General features: G+C 41.7%; 2 pseudogenes; one reads left to right on the plus strand and one right to left on the minus strand.

Annotated features, from left to right (window-relative positions):
• Positions 1 to 19,706, minus strand: part of LOC139269228 (immunoglobulin lambda-1 light chain-like) — a 100,767-nt pseudogene that overhangs the window by 34,549 nt on the left and 46,512 nt on the right.
• On the plus strand, positions 1,088 to 7,647 carry LOC139268352 (immunoglobulin lambda-1 light chain-like; annotated as a pseudogene).

A 19,706-nucleotide genomic window follows, 5' to 3' on the forward strand; every position in this document is an offset into this window, starting at 1 on the left:
TAAACGATTTCCTCGTAAAAGATCCTCTCGGAATGAGTGATCACAGTATGGTTGAATTTGTAATACAGATTGAGGGTGAGGAAGTTGTGTCAGAAACGAGCATACTATGCTTAAACAAAGGGGACTACAGTGGGATGAGGGCAGAGTTGGCTGAAGTAGACTGGAAACACAGACTAAACGGTGGCACAATTGAGGAACAGTGGAGGACTTTTAAGGAGCTCTTTCATGGTGCGCAACAAAAATATATTCCAGTGAAAAAGAAAGGCCGTAAGAGAAGGGATAACCAGCCGTGGATAACCAAGGAAATAAAGGAGAGTATCAAATCAAAGACCAATGGTGGCCAAGGTTAGTGGGAAGCTCGCGGATTGGCAACATTTTCAACAACAGCAAAGAATGACTAAAAAAGCAATAAAGAAAGGAAAGATAGATTTCGAAGGTAAACTTGCGCAAAACATAAAAATAGATAGTAAAAACTTTTACAGATATGTAAAACGGAAAAGAGTGACTAAAGTAAATGTTGGTCCCTTAGAAGATGAGAAGGGGGATTTAATAATGGGAAATGTGGAAATGGCTGAGCCCTTAAACAATTATTTTGCTTCGGTCTTCACAGTGGAAGACACAAAAACCATGCCAAAAATTGCTGGTCACGGGAATGTGGGAATGGAGGACCTTGAGACAATCACTATCATTAGGGGGGGTAGTGCTGGACAGGCTAATGGGACTCAAGGTGGACAAGTCCCCTGGTCCTGATGAAATGCATCCCAGAGTATTAAAAGAGATGGCGGAAGTTATAGCAGATGCATTCGTTATAATCTACCAAACTTCTCTGGACTCTGGGGAGGTACCAGCGGATTGGAAAGCAGCTAATGTAACGCCTCTGTTTAAAAAAGGGGGCAGACAAAAGGCAGGTAACTATAGGCCGGTTAGTTTAACATCTGTAGTGGGGAAAATGCTTGAAACTATCATTAAGGAAGAAATAGCGGGACATCTAGATATGAATAGTGCAATCATGCAGACGCAGCATGGATTCATGAAGGGGAAATCATGTTTAACTAATTTACTAGAATTCTTTGAGGATATAACGAGCATGGTGGATAGAGCTGCATCGATGGATTTGCTTGGCAGATTGAGTAAGTTTATGTCAAGACTATTATCCTTAAAATATATTCATATAGAGCTTGTAAATCAGCAGCCAGTGATGGTTAAGTGATAGCTAGGCACAAATGGCGACCAACCTAATGTATTTGACGGGGTACAAACGCCATTTATAACGATGTTACCACTGCTGTGAGGTTTTAGCTATGAGAGGAGACGGGGTAAGCTCCATTCACCAAATGCTTACAAGGGACTGTGAGGATAGGGAGTGTCCTACCTGTAAGAGTGGAGCGAGCAGAATCCATGGTAGCGGCTAAAAAGGGAAGAAGATAAGCGTTTCAAAAAGGACAGAATATATCCGAGAAATAGCATACGTCGAATGCGCTTTCAAAGAGCTGGGGCGGGCGCGATCCGCTTCCTAGTCTTTCAGATTGGTTTATACACGACCCCTATTTCCACGCCGGCATTAATTGTTGGCAAAAGGCTAAATTCACAAATTCAAAAGTTTCATACGATACTTTTTAAATTCCCACTAAAGCAATTTCGTGATTAATAAGCATTCCTGGATTGAGACTGCAGATGGGTAGTTTGGAGACATGCTATGAGATCCCCTCTCATTCTTCTGAACTCCAGTGAATACAAGCCCAGTTTGATCCAGTCTTTCTTGATATGTCAGTCCTGCCATCCCGGGAATCAGTCTGGTGAACCTTCGCTGCACTCCCTCAATAGCAAGAATGTCCTTCCTCAAATTAGGAGACCAAAACTGTACACAATACTCCAGGTGTGGCCTCAGCAAAGCCCTGTACAACTGTAGTAACACCTCCCTGCCCCTGTTCTCAAATCCCCTCGCTATGAAGGCCAACATGCCATTTGCTTTCTTAACCGCCTGCTGTACCTGCATGCCAACCTTCAATGACTGATGTACCATGACACCCAGGTCTCGTTGCACCTCCCCTTTTCCTAATCTGTTACCATTCTGATAATAGTCTGTCTCTATGTTTTTAACCACCAAAGTGGATAACCTCACATTTATCCACATTATACTTCATCTGCCATGCATTTGCCAACTCACCTAACCTATCCAAGTCACTCTGCAGCCTCATAGCATCCTCCTCGCAGCTCACACTGCCACCCAACTTAGTGTCATCCGCAAATTTGGAGATACTACATTTAATCCCCTCGACTAAATCATTAATGTACAATGTAAACAGCTAGGGCCCCAGCAGAGAACCTTGCGGCACCCCACTAGTCACTGCCTGCCATTCCGAAAAGTCCCCATTTACTCCTACTCTTTGCTTCCTGTCTGACAACCGGTTCTCAATCCACGTCAGCACACTACCCCCAATCCCATGTGCTTTAACTTTGCACATTAATCTCTTGTGTGGGACCTTGTCAAAAGCCTTCTGAAAGTCCAAATACACCACATCAACTGGTTCTCCCTTGTCCACTCTACTGGAAACATCCTCAAAACATTTCAGAAGATTTGTCAAGCATGATTTCCCTTTCACAAATCCATACTGACTTGGACCTATCATGTCACCTCTTTCCAAATGCGCTGCTATGACATCCTTAATAATTGATTCCATCATTTTACCCACTACAGATGTCAGGCTGACCGGTCTATAATTCCCTGTTTTCTCTCTCCCTCCTTTTTTAAAAAAGTGGGGTTACATTGGCTACCCCTCCACTCGATAGGAACTGATCCAGAGTCTATGGAATGTTGGAAAATGACTGTCAATGCATCCGCTATTTCCAAGGCCACCTCCTTAAGTTCTCTGGGATGCAGTCCATCAGGCCCTGGGGATTTATCGGCCTTCAATCCCATCAATTTCCCCAACACAATTTCCCGACTAATAAGGATTTCCCTCAGTTCCTCCTTTCAACATCATTCTTTCTGCCCAATGTAAACGAAGCCTGTTGGCTCACCTAGTTCACGCTCTTTTGTCCAATGAAGCAAGTTAATCCTCAATGCGCCTTAACATTATGTCTCAGTTCGTGCTCCCAGACCATCGCCTGCGGGAGCGCGGCTAGTACAATCTATCCTTTGTGTGATTCTAAAATATCTATATTGAGCGATAATATTGATGCAATTCTATCTCTCTAAAATAACACTCTCGTTTAAAACAGGTAATAAAAAAACTACAGTGTTTAAAGCTATTTTGGGAGAACTAATTTATAGAATATTAACAAGTATTCTTTATTGATCTTATTTGAAAAAAAAATGAGTTCTTCGTGGGCAATGAATGTTAAAAATGAAATCCGATTCTCTAAGGCTTGTGTTCATAGAAGAATACGGAGCTATGCGATATGCCACACTCTCTCCATTCGCAGCCTCCAGTTGTCTTAGTGAATGGTTGAATCACTATAGGTTGATTCTCTTTCAATTGAACAATGATGCATTGGGACAAATTGCACTGTGTAGTTTTGCTACATCTACATTTCAGGTTTGCATGAAATTCATTGCGTCGTCATTTTAACAGATTTTAAATAGTGCAATGTCTCTGCTAAATAGCAGCCAATGAATATTTCACATGAACTCATTCAGGTCCCCTTCTCTTCTTAGGCATGCTGAGATTTCATCTCAACTATTTCTGCATGTCGCGATCGGGTCAAGTAATTGACAAAAATATATCAGCTAAAATTTACTTCATGCAAACATTAATCAGACTGATTCCAAGGATCCAATAAACGGTCGCGACGTGACAGAAATTTGCATAAATATTAAATGGGACGTGATATCCTCCTGTGTAAATGCACTTAAGGAGGTTTAGAAGGTGCAGGATCATTAGGTTCGTGCAGGGAAATATTTTGTTCTGACTTTGATTTTTAAAAATCTGCAAAATGAGTGTGGCTTCCAGTTCTCGCTGCCTTGATGCTCTGTATTCTTCTCTGTAATTCTTCAATATTCCTGCTCTTTGCATTACGCTGATCGGGTGCCGTACTTAAGCTTCACCGATCTGAATTGCAATTATTTTTCGCGATTTATTTCCGAGGCACTTAACCGTAACTTTTTATTTCACCAGGTACAAACGCCGGTACTGTGCTGACTCAGCCGCTGTCCATCCCAATTTCACTGGGAAAAACCGTCAAAGTCACTTGCACCCTGTCCGGATGCAGCATGGGCAACTATTACACAGAAACCCGGTAGTGCCCCTGCCTATGTTTGGAATGATTATTTCTCGAGCAGTGGTGCGGGGATTCCTCATCGATTCACTGGATCTAGGGACACCTCGAGCAACGTCATGCATTTAACCATCAGCAACTTACAATCCGGGGATGCCGTCGATTACTTCTGTGGTGCCTGGGATAACAATGGTGGTGGGCTCACTTTCGGGAAAGGAACTAAACTGAATCTGGGCAGAAAGTACAGTTTTTGATATGTACATCTGGCTTCTTGAAGTACAACTTTTCAATTGCTGGGTTAATCCGGTTGTAGTGAAAATGCTTTTCAACACAGATTTATAATTCACCGAATCTCTCTTGGTGTTTCTATTCTGTTTGCTGATGGAACTTTCGCACAACAATACAGTGTTATAGATGACATTCTAGCATCTTCCGAATAATTATTTTTGGGTCGGTGGAATTGAGCTTGCGTCAGTGTAATGAACATTTCTTGGTGATTTGAAACATATTCGTAAAGCATTGGTCAAGCTGCATAGGACGGCATTTAAAAATATCTGCACACTTGTGACTGAGTGTCATTATCCCAGCGCGGTGATTAATGACTCGACTCACGTAGAGCTAAAAAGAAAACTATAACGCTAAATATTTTCTAATTCCCCGACACGGTGCCATTAAAGATTCAGAATCAGAGAGTTGGAGCGTGTGTCGTCAGTGAGACATTCTCAGTATTTTATTTCTTGTTAAATATTAATTCACAATGTCACTCGTATGTAATGAATAACTATAAATCAAATTGATTGGGATCGAAATTTTAATATAAGTTGCAGATTTGAAGAAGTTGATATTATATTTTTACAGGCATATTGAGGTTACCAGAGATAAAATGGGATTAGAGGTTTGTTGCCTTTGGAAAGACATTATGAATGGAGACGGTCATGTCCTCTCTAGTTTAGTTCTATGTTCTCAAGGAAACTCGAAAATATTGGCTGAAGAGTGATAGCTTAATTAGGTCAAATGATGCATCATGGGTGACTATGATATCTTGGATCTTGCTTGATCACCTTCAAGCGTTCCAGAGAAATTTCGCAGAGCTTTCCCGGAACTGCGCACATGCTTTTCCCAGAAGACGACAGCACGGAAGGGTGCATGATTGGATGTCCTCGGCAACTAAGAGCCTGAAACACCTTCCCATGTTTCTATTCGTGTATTTGTAGCATTGTAATAAACTTTAGTGTTTGATCCCGTGCCAATATTATGCCCACTGATAGACTCATTACTTTCGAATCCAATTCATTTTGTATGAATAGAATCGCGGGCCAGGATTCGAGTTATTATTTCATTCTGTCGGTAAAATGGTATAACTCTGCAGTTAATCCGTGACACTCAATCGACATTTTGATTATAATATTTAGCTACATGCCGTAGAAAAGGTACTGCATTAAATCTGGTGTAAGTTAAATTTCAAAAATAATACAATAGGAAATGATACTGTCAAACTACTCTGGCGGTTGATTTGTCTGAGTTTGTAACTTTCTCACGTCTGGATCAGAACGTTTTAGATTTAAGCCTCTTTTTCAGGCGTCACATCAGAATATACGAACAGCAGAGCACTATGGAGCCCCTTGAGCTACCATTCTATTGGATCATGGCTGATATGTAGGCCCATTCAATTTAGCCGTCTTTGCTCCCAATCTCTTGATACCCTTAGCCTACAAAAAATCTATCATAGTCTTGAAAATCTCAATTCACCCAAGAGCCACAACCTTTTTGGAGCAGGAAATTTCAGATTGCCACCACCCTTTGTGTGAAAGAGTGTTTCCTGATTTCACTCCTTAATGCCCTAGCTCTAATTTTAAGACCTTGCCTTCTTGTTCTGGATTCGCCCAACCGAGGCAATAGTAGTATGGAAGGAATGCGGATTTGAAGGAAATGCTTTCCTTTAGATGACGCCACAAAGAGGAATCCCACATTCCTGTTCAAGTGGACGTCCATCATCCCACTTCATTATTCGAGCAGCAGCAGAAAATCACAACCCCAGCCCCCGCCTCAATCATTGCCTTAAAAGAGAGGGATTTCTGTCTGTAGCTTCTTGCTTTGTTTAAATTTACTATCACTGAGCTTCAAGTAATATATGTGAAAACGGATGCGGTGCTATATAATGGCCCTCGCTTTCTGCAGCAGATGGTTCCACGCCTGACTAGGCAGCTAAAAGCGGAAAAACTGCGTAGCGATGACGTCATACAGCTACTCAAGCGTAACTCTGCCAGGGGCAATAGTTATCCCAGCATTCTCATTATAACCGACTGAAAAGACTGAACAGACTGCGGCTCTGAATCATTGAAGATGCTGGGCGGTGACCTAATAGAGGTGTTTTAATTCTTGAAAGGGTTTGATAGTGTAGACTTAGGAAATATGTTTCCACTTGAGAGTTAATCCAAAACCTGGGATACTAGATAGTCACTAATAAATCCAAGAATGTATTCATGAGAAACTTCTTTGCCGTGAGAGTGGTTAGAATGTGCATCTTGCTACTACCGGGACCAGTTGAGTCGAAATACTGAAATGGCTTTAAGGAGAAACGAGATAAGTACATGCGTATCAAATGGATAGAAGGACATGCATCTCAGGTTAGATGATGTAGGGTGGGAGGAGGATCGTGTGGAGCATGAAAGGCATAGACCAGTTGGGCCGAGTGGAATGTGTTTGTGCTGTAAATTCTATGTAATTCCATGTAAAAGTACAAGGTTGGCCCCGTTCAGCGTTATTAAACTTGCACGGTAATATTCTTAATAAGATTGGGCTACAAATTAAAATAAAATTTAACGAAAGAAAAACTATAACCTTCAGGTTGAATCCAAATAAGAGCGAACAGTCTTCCAGTTTTATTTTCTTCTAGAGGCACGAGCCCTCGGTTTCTCTGCAATTCGTTATATAGTTTTCTAGATCAAGTAATTTGTTAAAGAACATTTTTAATCTCCCATTTTTACACTCTTAAGCTTGTACAGTGGTACCAAATTTAAAACTTTGAAAAATGAAACGTTGAATTTTGACTTTTTACATCCAATTCAGAGTGGTCTTCACGGGTTGTTTCTACTTTTCCGTTCAGATCCGCGCGCCCCCTTGGTGACCGTCCTTCCGCCTTCATCGGATCAAATCGCAGCAAAGAACACGGCGACCTTGGTATGTTTGGTGAACGGCTTTAACCCGGAAGCTGTGGAGATTGAGTGGACTGTAGATGGCAGTGTAAGAGGGAATGGTGTTGAGACCAGTCAGATGCAGCAGCAGACGGACAACACGTTCAGTGTGAGCAGTTATCTGACTCTGCCAGCCTCAGACTGGAACTCACACGAGCTTTACTCTTGTGTGGTTAAACACGAGACTCAGGCAAACCCGCTTGAAACAAGCATTGCGAGATCCAGCTGTATCTGATTCGATAATCTAATGCATTCGTCTAATATACCATCAGTAAACTTTCTTTGATCAAAGTTCGAATTTTAAGGATATGTTTGTTTTACTTCAATTGTTATATTTCAAGTTATAAAAATAAATATGCAGTTTGTTTGTTTAATTCCACCAGGTGTAACCCAAGAGTGTGCTGACTGTGCAGTCATCATAGCTTTATTGTCTCATTGCAGTGTAATAAAATTATTGTTCCACTGTTCAAATGAATTTATTCATTTCTTGCTTCAATTCTCTCCGAATTTATGACCGTTTTAAAACGTCCAAATTTCGAGGTTCCACTCTTTGAAAACTTTTTCAGATTAACATAAAACCTCCGGTAGAAATAAGGATTTTACAGAACGGATATGTGACGGTCGAAATATAATAACCTGTAAAATGCTAATTTGTGTTTGTATGTTGATTGACCTGCATTTCGTGTGTGTGTGTTTTTAATATTCTCCCAATTTCTGAATGACGTCACTGTAAAACTACATAAGTAGCAAATAACGTTGTATCATACCCGAAGGAAAATATCAATCTTAATCAGGCCCGAGTAGAATGGGAATATAACCTGAATTGAAAAGAGAACTTCGAGAATCATATAATGATGCCTCACAGAAGGAGACCATTCAACCCATCGCGTTTCTGCCGGCTCTTTGAAAGATCTTATCCAAATAGCGCCACTAACCTGCACTTGCCGCATAGCCCTGTAATTCTATCCGCTTCAAGTATTTACATGCCATCTCTGAATTCATGCTCCACGTAGTTAAAGCACGGATCTCTTGATAAAAACATCCACATGTTAAAGTTTAATTTGCATCGTATTGAACCTGACGCATAAGAACACGAACTGTATAAATAACCCTTTTGAAAAAAGGCTTCGTGATCCAAAGGTATCGCTGTGGAATGTTGGGAGGTGCTCATAGATAAATGCTAAATTAGGTAACCTGACATGATCAGAATAAAATACGGCAGGATGCCTTGAGAATTACTAATGTTATTATAGGACAAACTCGATAAGGGATAATGGAAAATTAGCTCATCGCAGCCATGTATGAAAGCAGGCTTATGAGATCTTGAGCTGAAAGAAACTGGAACCGTCTGGTACATATACGGTTAGAACAAGAGACACAAAAGACAATAGTTGAGATGGAGTTCCACGGGCGGAACTACTGCAACTCAGTTCAGCTATTCCTGTTTGATAATCTGTATAAATATGAATGATCAGCAATAACTCTCTGAGCGCTGCAAACTACCTTGAACAGCATCGTCTGTATGTCACAAGTATACTTGCTACTTCTGAGTATACAGACGTATATTACTTCCCTGTAGTCTTAGTCCGCACTGAAATATCAATAAACAGCTATCAATGTATCACTTACTCATGCGCCTTAGAATATGTTAATTACTATTGATAGAACAGTGTTGGCAACCTGTAACAGGACGCAAGCAGTGGATATTTGTCCAGCGATTCCGGGACTAATGACCCCTGAGCCAACCCAAATATGTATTGGAGAGAATTCGATAACAGCCATTGAAATTGGCGTTAATAGCGAAATGTAGACGTAATAGAGAACTTAGCTGAATATGCATACTAATACAGCTCCAGCCATGCTGTTGGTCATCTTACACTAGCGATCTTGATGGGGAACACCTGAGCGAGTTGGTTCATGTGCCAAAGAAATAGCTCTTTAGTACCCGATAGCCTTATCAGCATAACACCAAAGCACGTTTTATTTGCCTTTAATAAGGCCGTAGAAGTTTAGAATAAGAAATGAAGAACTAGTATGAAAAAATAAAGGGCGAACAGCAAGTAGCGTATGTAACCTGTCAAGAACTAACAGCGCAACTAGAATAATGTGCAAATCATTGTAATAAATTGAAGGAAATTGTGCAGGAGAAGGATGAATAAGAGCAGAGGTTAAAGTGAGCCATTAAATATTAGACCTAGGCAGTGATGCAGTTAGGTAAAGATGCCTCGGCTATTCACATTGAGTATAATGAAAGAATTGTGAGACAAAATGCCCTCAAGTCTGTTACCCAGATCTCCACAAGGCCCAGGCTTGCTTGAAGACTCTGACCAATGGGCGATTACGTTGATACATTGTGGAGGTACGTACATAACCCACATTCCTGAGCTAGTAAACAAGGTGGCAAAACATGAGCTCCAATGCAAGCCTGAGAAGAAGCATCGTTTACAGCCAAATGAGAATTTAAATCAGTAGAAAACTGTGGTATGTAGTCAATATCACAGATTGAAAGTTGAGACGAGAGAATAAGGATAATAAAGGAGAAGAGGATATCCCTTTCTACCGTTGACACCTAAATCTTTTCTTGTTTCACTGTACTATTTTGTTTTAAATTTCTCTGTGAAAGTGCCGTCTGTAGAATTATATCCGGGGTGGCTCCGTCAACGTTTCACAGTGCTTCAGTAAATTGCTAATCCTTTGTAGACCTTACCTTAGTTACCATTAAAATTAGTGCAAATATTTAAAGCCGACAAGAGCTATTTTTCTTCAATTAGTAAATTGAATGGGAAGGCAACGGAACAATCCACGTGGGGTGAACATAAAATATATTTTAATGCCAAAGTCATAACGACTGCTACATGTAAGAGGAGTTATAGTGAGCAGAATAGCCAGCATCATATTAATTTAGATCACAGCAGTTTTAGAAGGGTTTAATGGAATTGAATTAGTCTCCAAGCATAAAGGGACACCGTGATTAGCACCAAAATGTGGAAAGATGCATTGTCTGGGATTAGGTTGCATGTATAATGAATGATAGGCCTTCTCTGAAATAAATATCTTGAAGAGATAAGGAAGTGAAGGGGATTAGGGAAGAATGTCAGAGAGCAAAAAAAGGCAATGATAAGAGTATGCATGTGGAACATGTGAGTTGGAAATTACATTGCATATTGCATTGATGTATTAACAGATTATAACAGGAACGAGTTTAAGTAATAACATTATGCATAAAGCATTCAGTCCTATAACCCTCCTATTTCTCATGTGCATGCTGAGCCTCCTCGACGTCCAGAAGACACAACATCAAGTTCCACATGTATGCTGAAGAACCTAGTTGTAACTCACCACCACCTCTCTCAAACCCGCCACTGCCTCAGTGCTGTCAGGCATCCAGTCTTGACTGACAGAAATATCTTCCAATTAACAAGTATAGTCTGTTAAACGTATCCTCATAATTTAACCCTTTTAGCCCCAGTGTCATCCTGGTGAATCTTTGCTGCACTCTGTGCAAGGCCGATACATCATTCTTGAGGTGCGAGGCCCAGAACTGAACACATTAATCTAGATTGGGTCTAACCAGAGCTCTGTATAGCTGTAACCTAGCATCTACATATTTCCATTCCAGCCCTCTTGCGACAAAGACCAACAATCCATTGACCATTGAAATTATTTTTTGTAGCTTTAAGCAATTTCTGAACTTGGACCCCTAAATCTCTCTGCTCATCCACAGTTTCTAGCTTCTTGCCATTTAGAAAATACTCTTTCCTAGTTGCAAGGTGACTGACCTCGCACTTTCCTACATTGAACTCCACCTGCCACAGTGTTGCCCGCTCATTTAATCTTTCAATGTCCCAGAAATTGCGTTTGGTGGCTTACAGTGGACGGATGACTCAGACTTAAATAATTCATTTGAATCTATCTCCCGGTCTGGGAGATTCAGAGATTGTGGTCCTGGGCCTCTAAGTGAAAGCATGCGTAGAGGCCCATGTATTCCAGAGATGCAAATGCTTTGTACGCATCCCTGGGATGACGTCGGCTGGCCCAACCAATCTAAGTAGGGTTATTCCCATTCATACTTGTGGTGATTCCGTATGTCCAGAATCACCACAATTATGAATGGGAATACCACGCAAAACACACAATGCTTAAAATATATATTTTTTAAACTCGCATATTTAAAATCAATCTAAATGGAATTTAATATTTTAAAGCGTCTAAAAATAAACACCTTATTTAATAGCCTATAAATATTAGAATTATTGAAAAAAAATGTGTTTTGCTGTCCTTTGAAAGTTTTACGCCGATAAAAACAAGCCTTCCGTCCAGTTTTATCAGTCGTATGAATTGCAGCGGCAGTTGCTGTGCAGTAGTTGTGCAAATAGCCCAAATCTACGTCTGCGGAGGACATTTATATTTGGATGCGTGTGATCTGTCATGATGATTCTTGACAGATCGCAAGTTCCGAGTTGAGGTGCAAGCGCTTATCGTACCAAAACCCGGAACTTGCAGAACCTCAATGGGCGCATGCGCGACTCGTACGAAACCATAGGGTGCGTTAATTCAGGGCGATTGCATTTTTGCAACTTTCTGCCCTCATTTATATTGGCCGTGAGTTTGTGGTCCATATGAAGCCGTGCTCCCAGAGTACGCCATCATTGCGCCTTTGAAATTGATCGGAAGTTGGTGATTTCTGCTTGTGTATGCGCTAAATTACGAACTTGTGATCTGTCCAGTTCCAAATCCACAGCGGCTTTCCTGTATGTTTCACCCCATTTAAATCGACGTCCTGCCAAAAAGTAGGGCTAATTGCCCACCTACTACGCATTAATTACGCTGGAAGATTTTATGGTTGGTGCAAACAGCTACATGAGCCAATTAGCATAGCGCAAGAGGAAGGCGGATGCGAAAATAGCATAGGTATTCATTAACTTGAAATTATATTAACAATGACTTCTCAGTTTAGCTCGCCTGTTTGGTCAAAATCCGTTATAATAAGCAGTAAGATGCAATGCTGACACTGAACTCACCCACGGCAAGTTCGCTTATCATTCATTTAATCTTTTATCGATATTTTAAAACTGAACCGTTTTCCACTGTACTAATGCTATACGTATTTTACAAGTGAACGCTACACAAAAAACTGCGAACATCTACAACCTGAAACAATAGAGATCTCCACTGTGTCCTGATTGGCTAAGAGTCAGGAAGTGAAAGAATCGCCGCCCCACGTGATCCCAGATACACTTAAGCGATCAGTAGACCACCATGCTGCGAAACAATGCAGGTTCTCGGAGAGGATTCACATCAGGTAAGCGCATATTTCCTATGGATGTCAGTGGCATACTCTGTGACTACATCAATGGCCGCAAACTCATGGCCATTACTTGATTTGCCAACTCACTAATACTTACATATAAAGCTCTATTACTTCATCCAAGTCATTTATACATGTAGTGAAAAGCTGCCGCTGCAGTACAGATACCTGGAAGAAACAACTCGTCTCATTATGCCAAATTAAATACATACCATTTATCGGTATTCTCTGTGTCCTACCTCCTAACGAAATCCCTATCAAAGCCAATACGTTGCTTCCAATTCCATTCGCTCTCATTTTTATTAACTGTCTCTAACACGGAACCTTGTCAAATCACCGATGTACTCGCCAACGTAATTTAGCTGCTGGTCCACCAATGTATCGATATTTTAAATCTCATCCTCACGTTCAAATCCCTCCATGGTCTCGCCCTTTCTTATATATGTAACATCCTAAAACCAGATAAACCACTGTTAATGCTGTGCTCCTCCAACTTTGGGCTCTTGTGCATCTCCCATCCCTTCAGCCCACCAGTGGAGGTTGTGCCTTCAGACGTCTGGACCCTAAGCTATGGAATTATCTTCGCAAATTAATTTGTGTTTGCACCTCTGTCTCTTCCTTTAACACGTTGGTTACAAACTACCTCTTTGACTAAATGTTTGCCTACTTGCCCTAATGTCTCCTTCTTTGGCTCGGTGTCAATTATTTTCTGTTTGCGCTCCTGTGAAGCTGCTTGCGTCGTTTTCCTACATTATAGGTGCTAAGTAAATGTAAGTTCTTGTTATTGTTGATGTTATTATATAGATATCGAGAACAAAAATAAAAGTAGCAGTGACCCCATGATTAACAATCACTCAAAGCCGCCTCCATTCGAAGCAACATGCACTTACTGTGATTCTTTGTTTTCTGTCTTCAAATAAATTTCTCTTATACCATATGCCTAAATTGGCTAACACTCCTTCTGGAAATCTATGCCCGCTACATCCATTGAATTTCTTTTACTTCTATAATCTATTGAATGGATCCATATTTTAGATGTGGGAATATTGCATTTCAAGCCTGTGACATGCCCATTATTCATTGCAAAAGAGCAGTTAAGTATAATGCTGATAGGTTTTAGTATCACAGGTGAGTCCTGAAGTCGATTTGAGGGGACGAATCGACAGTGATGCAATAAAAATGTTTTGAAGAAGGGAGAACTAATGTAATGAATTACATCCTATTGCCATAGAGATAGATAGAGGCAGAATAAACCTTCTGCCTAAAAATATAGATAATTAATGATGTACCATATACATTTAGAGCTGGGTCTGGGTCCTCTGGGATATAACTAACTGCTACCTGGTTCTTGCATGTTAAGCTTCCAGAAAGTGGTATTTGTATTCGACTATCACGCAATATTAATATGGTAATTATGACACGAAGGTTTCATCTGGGATGTGTGAACAATACTGTACCATGTATCATTCAAGTTGCCGATCAGAGCAAACATTCAACCATTAATATGAAGTTCTCGTGTCTCACCAGAATTCATAGCATTCCAGGTAGTTCAAAGGCTACTGGACTATTTATGCTTTAGTCCAAGGAGACTATCGGAAGAGAATGACTGAACCAAGTAAGCATGATAACTTAAATGGTCCTGGGTGAAATGGAACTGCACACAACTGCTAGAGTATGTTACAGACTGTTGGTAAAGAGACTTCCACTATATCCACTGCTGCCAGGAGCAGAAGTGCCAAGGGTTCCCTATGTGTGGTACTTGCTTAAATCTGTAAATAAATCTAGTTAGTTAATCCAGGTTTCAGCTTCTGGTTTATATCTAATATAAGACATGGAAAATGTGGTGAGAAGGTTGAAAGAGTGAACAATTCATTAAAATCCCCTAAAATTACACCATACTTGGGGCAGCAAACTGTGACAAGCATTTGTTCCGCACAAAGGTAAATAAAAATATACTGGAAAGTCGGCTTCATAAAATATACTTCGACAACACTAAGCTGAGAGATCCAAAGGCATCATGCTTCCAATCTTTACTAATATCTTTTATTTGTTAATTATAATAACGCAGATAATATAAATGAGATGTGAAATTTATGTCGTGAGCACAAGGGAGTCTCATTAATATTTATCTTTACAGAACCTCAAGTTTCAAACTATACGGGGGAAGATATATCAAGTAGAGTCATTCAATCACATTGAGTCGCTGGTTTACGTGAAAGATTAAGTGAAATTCTATTATAATGCCATATGATTCAGGAACTTTAACCTGTTATGCGAAAAACTATTCAGCGATTCCTGTGAAAACTACAATACTGCTGTCCAGTTGTTCATATATTTAAACGTTCATTGCCTATCTCCGCAACTGCCTCAGCTCATCTGCTGCTGAAACTCTCATCCATATCTTTGTTACCTCAACATTCGATTGTCCCAAAGCTCTCCTTGCACTCTCCGTAAACATGGGTTCATTCAAAACTCTGCTGCCGTATCATAGCTTGCATTAGCCTGTTCAATCATCACCCCTGTGCTCGCTGATCTACATTGGGCCTTTGTCCAGCAATGCCTAGATTTTAAAATGTTCACCGTTGTTTTCAAATCCCCCTATGGCCTCACCCCTCCATATCTCTCTAAGCTCCTCCAGCCTTAAAGATCTCAGCACTTTTCGAAATCTGGCCTATTGAGCATCCCCGATTTTAATCGCTCCGTCTTTGGTTTCCTGACTTCAGCTGCCCAGGCGTACAGTCCTGAATTTTGCCGCCTGAAAATCTCCGCCTCTCTACCTCTCCTTCTTTAAGATACGCCATAAACCTACCTTTTTCACCAAGTTTTTATACACCTGTTCTAATATTTCCTTATGTGGCAGATTGTTACATTTTGTTTGACAACGCTCCTGTGAAGCACTTTTGGACATTTACTACATTAAAAGCGTGATATATATAGAAACTTGGCCGAGAAATTCGGGGATTAAGCGGTGGCCGTTAAGGCAGTTTGAAGGAACAATTTGGGCAGGTCGGCAGCGCTGCAGATGGGTGCACTCGGCTGCTGATGTATAGATTAGGCTGATCGTAGCGATGGTGAATGTGCAACGCTCAGTTGATGCCCGATCTGCCGTTTCCACTGTCACCACTCCACTTACCGGTGTGTGTAAATCACAACCAGATAACCAAGCATTCAGCAGCAGGAAGGGGGCTCCAGCAGCGGCATTGAAATGGATCTTCATCAACATCTTGCACATGACACATTTTTCAGTCTAACTGGCTCCGTGTAAATTTCTGCAATTATTGTAGCTTCCTCAACTTGCTTCAAGTTCCTCAAGTGACAGAAAATGTTGGTGCTCGTGTAGTACACCTTCATTCTCATTTAAAGGCTTCTGTTCATACCACTTGCTCGCCAAGGACATGGTCACAGAAATCTGACATCTTATGCAACCAGACGTGCTGACTTATTGCATGGCGGCCACGGCTCACCCAATGGCTCTGAAGGTCACAGTGGCACTCAGCTTTTTTTTGTAAGCGGAGCTTTTCAGTCTGCAACAGGAGACATAGCTAACATCTCCCATTACACCATACATCACTGCATCCGGGAGGTCACAGAGGTTCTCTGCACCAGGGGCAGGATTACTTTGTCTTCTCTCTGACTGGAGAGAATCAGGAGGAGCGGGCATGTGGCTTTGCGCACAGCATCGGGGTGCAGAAGCAACAGTCCTGCTGCCTTGACCGCTCAGGTGGAGCTTGCCATTGCTCGGCAGAGCGGCTGTCCCATTTCGTGGTGTTCTCATCATCATAGGCAGTCCCTCGAAATCGAGATGGATTTGCTTCTACTCTAAAAATGAGTTCTCAGGTGACTGTATAGTCCAATACAGGAATTACAGTCTCTGTCACAGGTGGGACAAACAACCTTTGAAGGAAAGGGTGGGTGGGGAGTATGATTTGCTGCACGCTCCTTCTGCTGTCCTAACTTGGTTCTGCATGATCTCGCCGACGAGACTCGAGTTGCTCAGCCCCTTCCCTGGGTGGTCCACTTAGGGCGGTCTTGGGCCAGGGATTCCCAGGTGCCAATGGAGATGTTGGACTTTATCAAGGAGGCTTTGACGGTGTCCTTGAAACGTTTCCGCTGCCCAGTTGAGGCTCGCTTGCCATGTAGGAGTTCCGAGTACAGCGCTTGCTTTGGGAGTCTCGTGTCAGGCATGCGGACGATATGGCCCAGCTGGTCGAGTGTGGTCTGTCCTTCGATGCTGGGGATGTTGGCCTGATCGAGAACACTGACGTTGGTGCGTCTATCCTCCCAGTGGATTTGTAACATCTTGCAGAGGCAGTGCTGGTGGTACTTCTCCAGCACTGTGAGGAGGTGTTCTAGTGCACGTTTCACAACATGCCCAGGTGAGTGCACAGCCCTTGCCATCATGGATAGCGGGACCACCTCAGGAAGGAGGGGAGGAAGAGGATGACGAGGTCGAGCTGGAAGTGAAGCGGCAGGCAGGCAGCAGTCTCAGTGGGGGGAGACTAAAGATGGCCTTGCCGGCCAACCTCAATCTCGGCATCGGCGTCAGCAGTCTCGGCTGGCTGGTTGACACGCAGTGGCAAGGGCAATGGCAGAGTGGCAGTGATAGGACTAGGAATGCTGTCATCCTGAAAGAGGTTGGAGCTTCTTGTTCCAGAGATCCATAGCCACTCCGCCGGGGTAGCGCCTCAGAGGGGTTTAAACAGCGTAGATATAGAGAATCTGTGCCTATTGGTCTTAATACTAGTCATCAAATGTTGTGCAAGTACTCGCCATTTAACTCTGTCAACTGTTTGCTGTGAACTAGAAGGCACCGACTCTCGCCCCTCGTGTTAGTTCTGGTCTAAGGATTTTCACGAATTGGAACTGAATGGAAACACATCAATTATTGAAGGTTTGGAAAATGAATGCCTGTGCTTACTGACACATACTTTATTAGACATAACCACGAAAATATTTAACATTTTTGTCACGCCAGGTTAGTATTAGTGCTGGAGTAATAAATCACTGGTTATGCCTCAGATGAAGTATTCTCTCCAATTCTAGACAACACATTTTAGGGCTGATGTCAAGGCATTGGAGAGCTTGTAGCGGAAATTGATCAGAAAGATACGAGAGATGAGGGACTTTAGATATATGGAAAGATAAGAGAAGGTGAGATAGATCTCCTTAGAGCAGAAATATTTATGGGGATAATTATCATCATATTAGGCAGTCCCTCGGAATCGAGGAAGACTTGCTTCCACTTTAAAAATGAGTTCTTAGGTGACTGAGCAGTCCAATACGAGAACCACAGTCCCTGTCACAGGTGGGACAGACAGTCGTTGAGGGAAAGTGTGGGTGGGACTGCTTTGCCGCTCTTTCCACTGCCTGCGCTTGCTTTCTGCATGCTCTCGGCAGGTATTCTCGAGCGGATACTTACTCCAGGTGTTCAAAACTTTGAAGGCTTTTGATAGAATAAATAAAGAGAAAACGTTTCCAGTTTACATAGGAAACTATTATGAACTGGAATTCACTACCTGAAAGGAAGATCGAAGCAGATTCAATAATAACTTTCAAAAGTGAACTGGAAAAATACATGAAAAGGAAAAATGTATCGGACTGTGGGGAAGGAGCAAGTGAGTGGAACAGGTTGAATATTTCTTTCAAAGATCAATCATTGAATCATTCAGCTCGAAGGGACGAAGGGCCTCGTTCTGTGCTGTATGATTCTACGATTCTACGATCCTATGACTCCATGGAAAAAGACATATTGTATCAAAGAACGTGAGCAAATCTAATATACATATCCTGGAATCAGGAACCCGTAAGATTAACACAGGATATCCAAGAGCCGACATTTTTTCGTCTTTAAACTGATGTGTATTGCCATTTGTTCCCGGGATAAGGACAACAATGATTGGGCCAAATTTGTTGCTCATCAGTACATGGTCCGAAAAATTGCTGGAGAGCCTTCAGCTTGAAGCTCTGCAATTGTAATAATGGTGTTCCCCTGCTGGTATTCGTTAGCACATGTCAGACGATTGACCCAGTGACAACGAAAGAGCTGCGATATATTTAAAGTTCTATGGTGTATGGTTTGGAGGTCTATGGTGTATGGTTTGGAGGTACCTGGACGTGATGGTGTTTGCACAACATTGTTGTTTTGTTCCTCTCGGAGTACAAGTGGCAGATATGGAATGTGCTATCAAATTAGTTGTGGTAACTTGCTGCAGTTCATTCGGAAGCTCTTACATATTGCTGTTACAGTGCATCAATGATGAGGCATGTATTCGGTTCAATGGCAGGAGCCCAGATTGAGCGAACTGTTTACTTTTAATTGATGTTGAAGTATTCGAGTGTTGTTGGGCCTTCACCCATCCAGACGAGTAATGAAGATTTATCCCGTTGTTCATTTTGCTCCAGAAATAGTCCATAGGGTTTCTGGAGCAATGAGGTTTGCCACTCGTCACAGAAAACCGAGCCTTTATCCTTCTCTTGTAGCTTCGGACTTACTGAGCTCTGTGATTGCACTCTCTGATGTTCCAATTGAAGCTTGTTACGGTTGTGTATTATACACATTTTGTAACGCTTGGGCTCAGTATGAATGACACGCTCGTCTGTGAACCATTCTCCTCTTGGAAACAGAGTGCGTCTGTATCTGCCTAATATTAAATCTGCTCCCGGATTGGACAGAAAACACGATTACTATGGTTGACTTCTTTTATAGCCTTGTTCCATTGCTCAGTTATTTGTAAACACCATTTGCAGTTGAACTAAATTTGCACCTCAGTGAGACTGCTGGTCAGAGAAGGTATATCTCCTTCGATGTGATTCCGTCGGCAACAATTCGAAACCATATTATTCACTGTTCCAGTTCAGATGGAGAATGCAGCTAATTCAATTAAAATAACATCTAATGCAAGCATTATCCAGTTATCATAGGTGGAGAGTGAATAAATGTCTTCAACCAGTAATTCGGACTGGGGCAAAGTCTCAAGATTCGTGTT

This window comes from Pristiophorus japonicus, chromosome 8 (assembly GCF_044704955.1).
Source record: "Pristiophorus japonicus isolate sPriJap1 chromosome 8, sPriJap1.hap1, whole genome shotgun sequence".
NCBI lineage: Eukaryota > Metazoa > Chordata > Chondrichthyes > Pristiophoridae > Pristiophorus > Pristiophorus japonicus.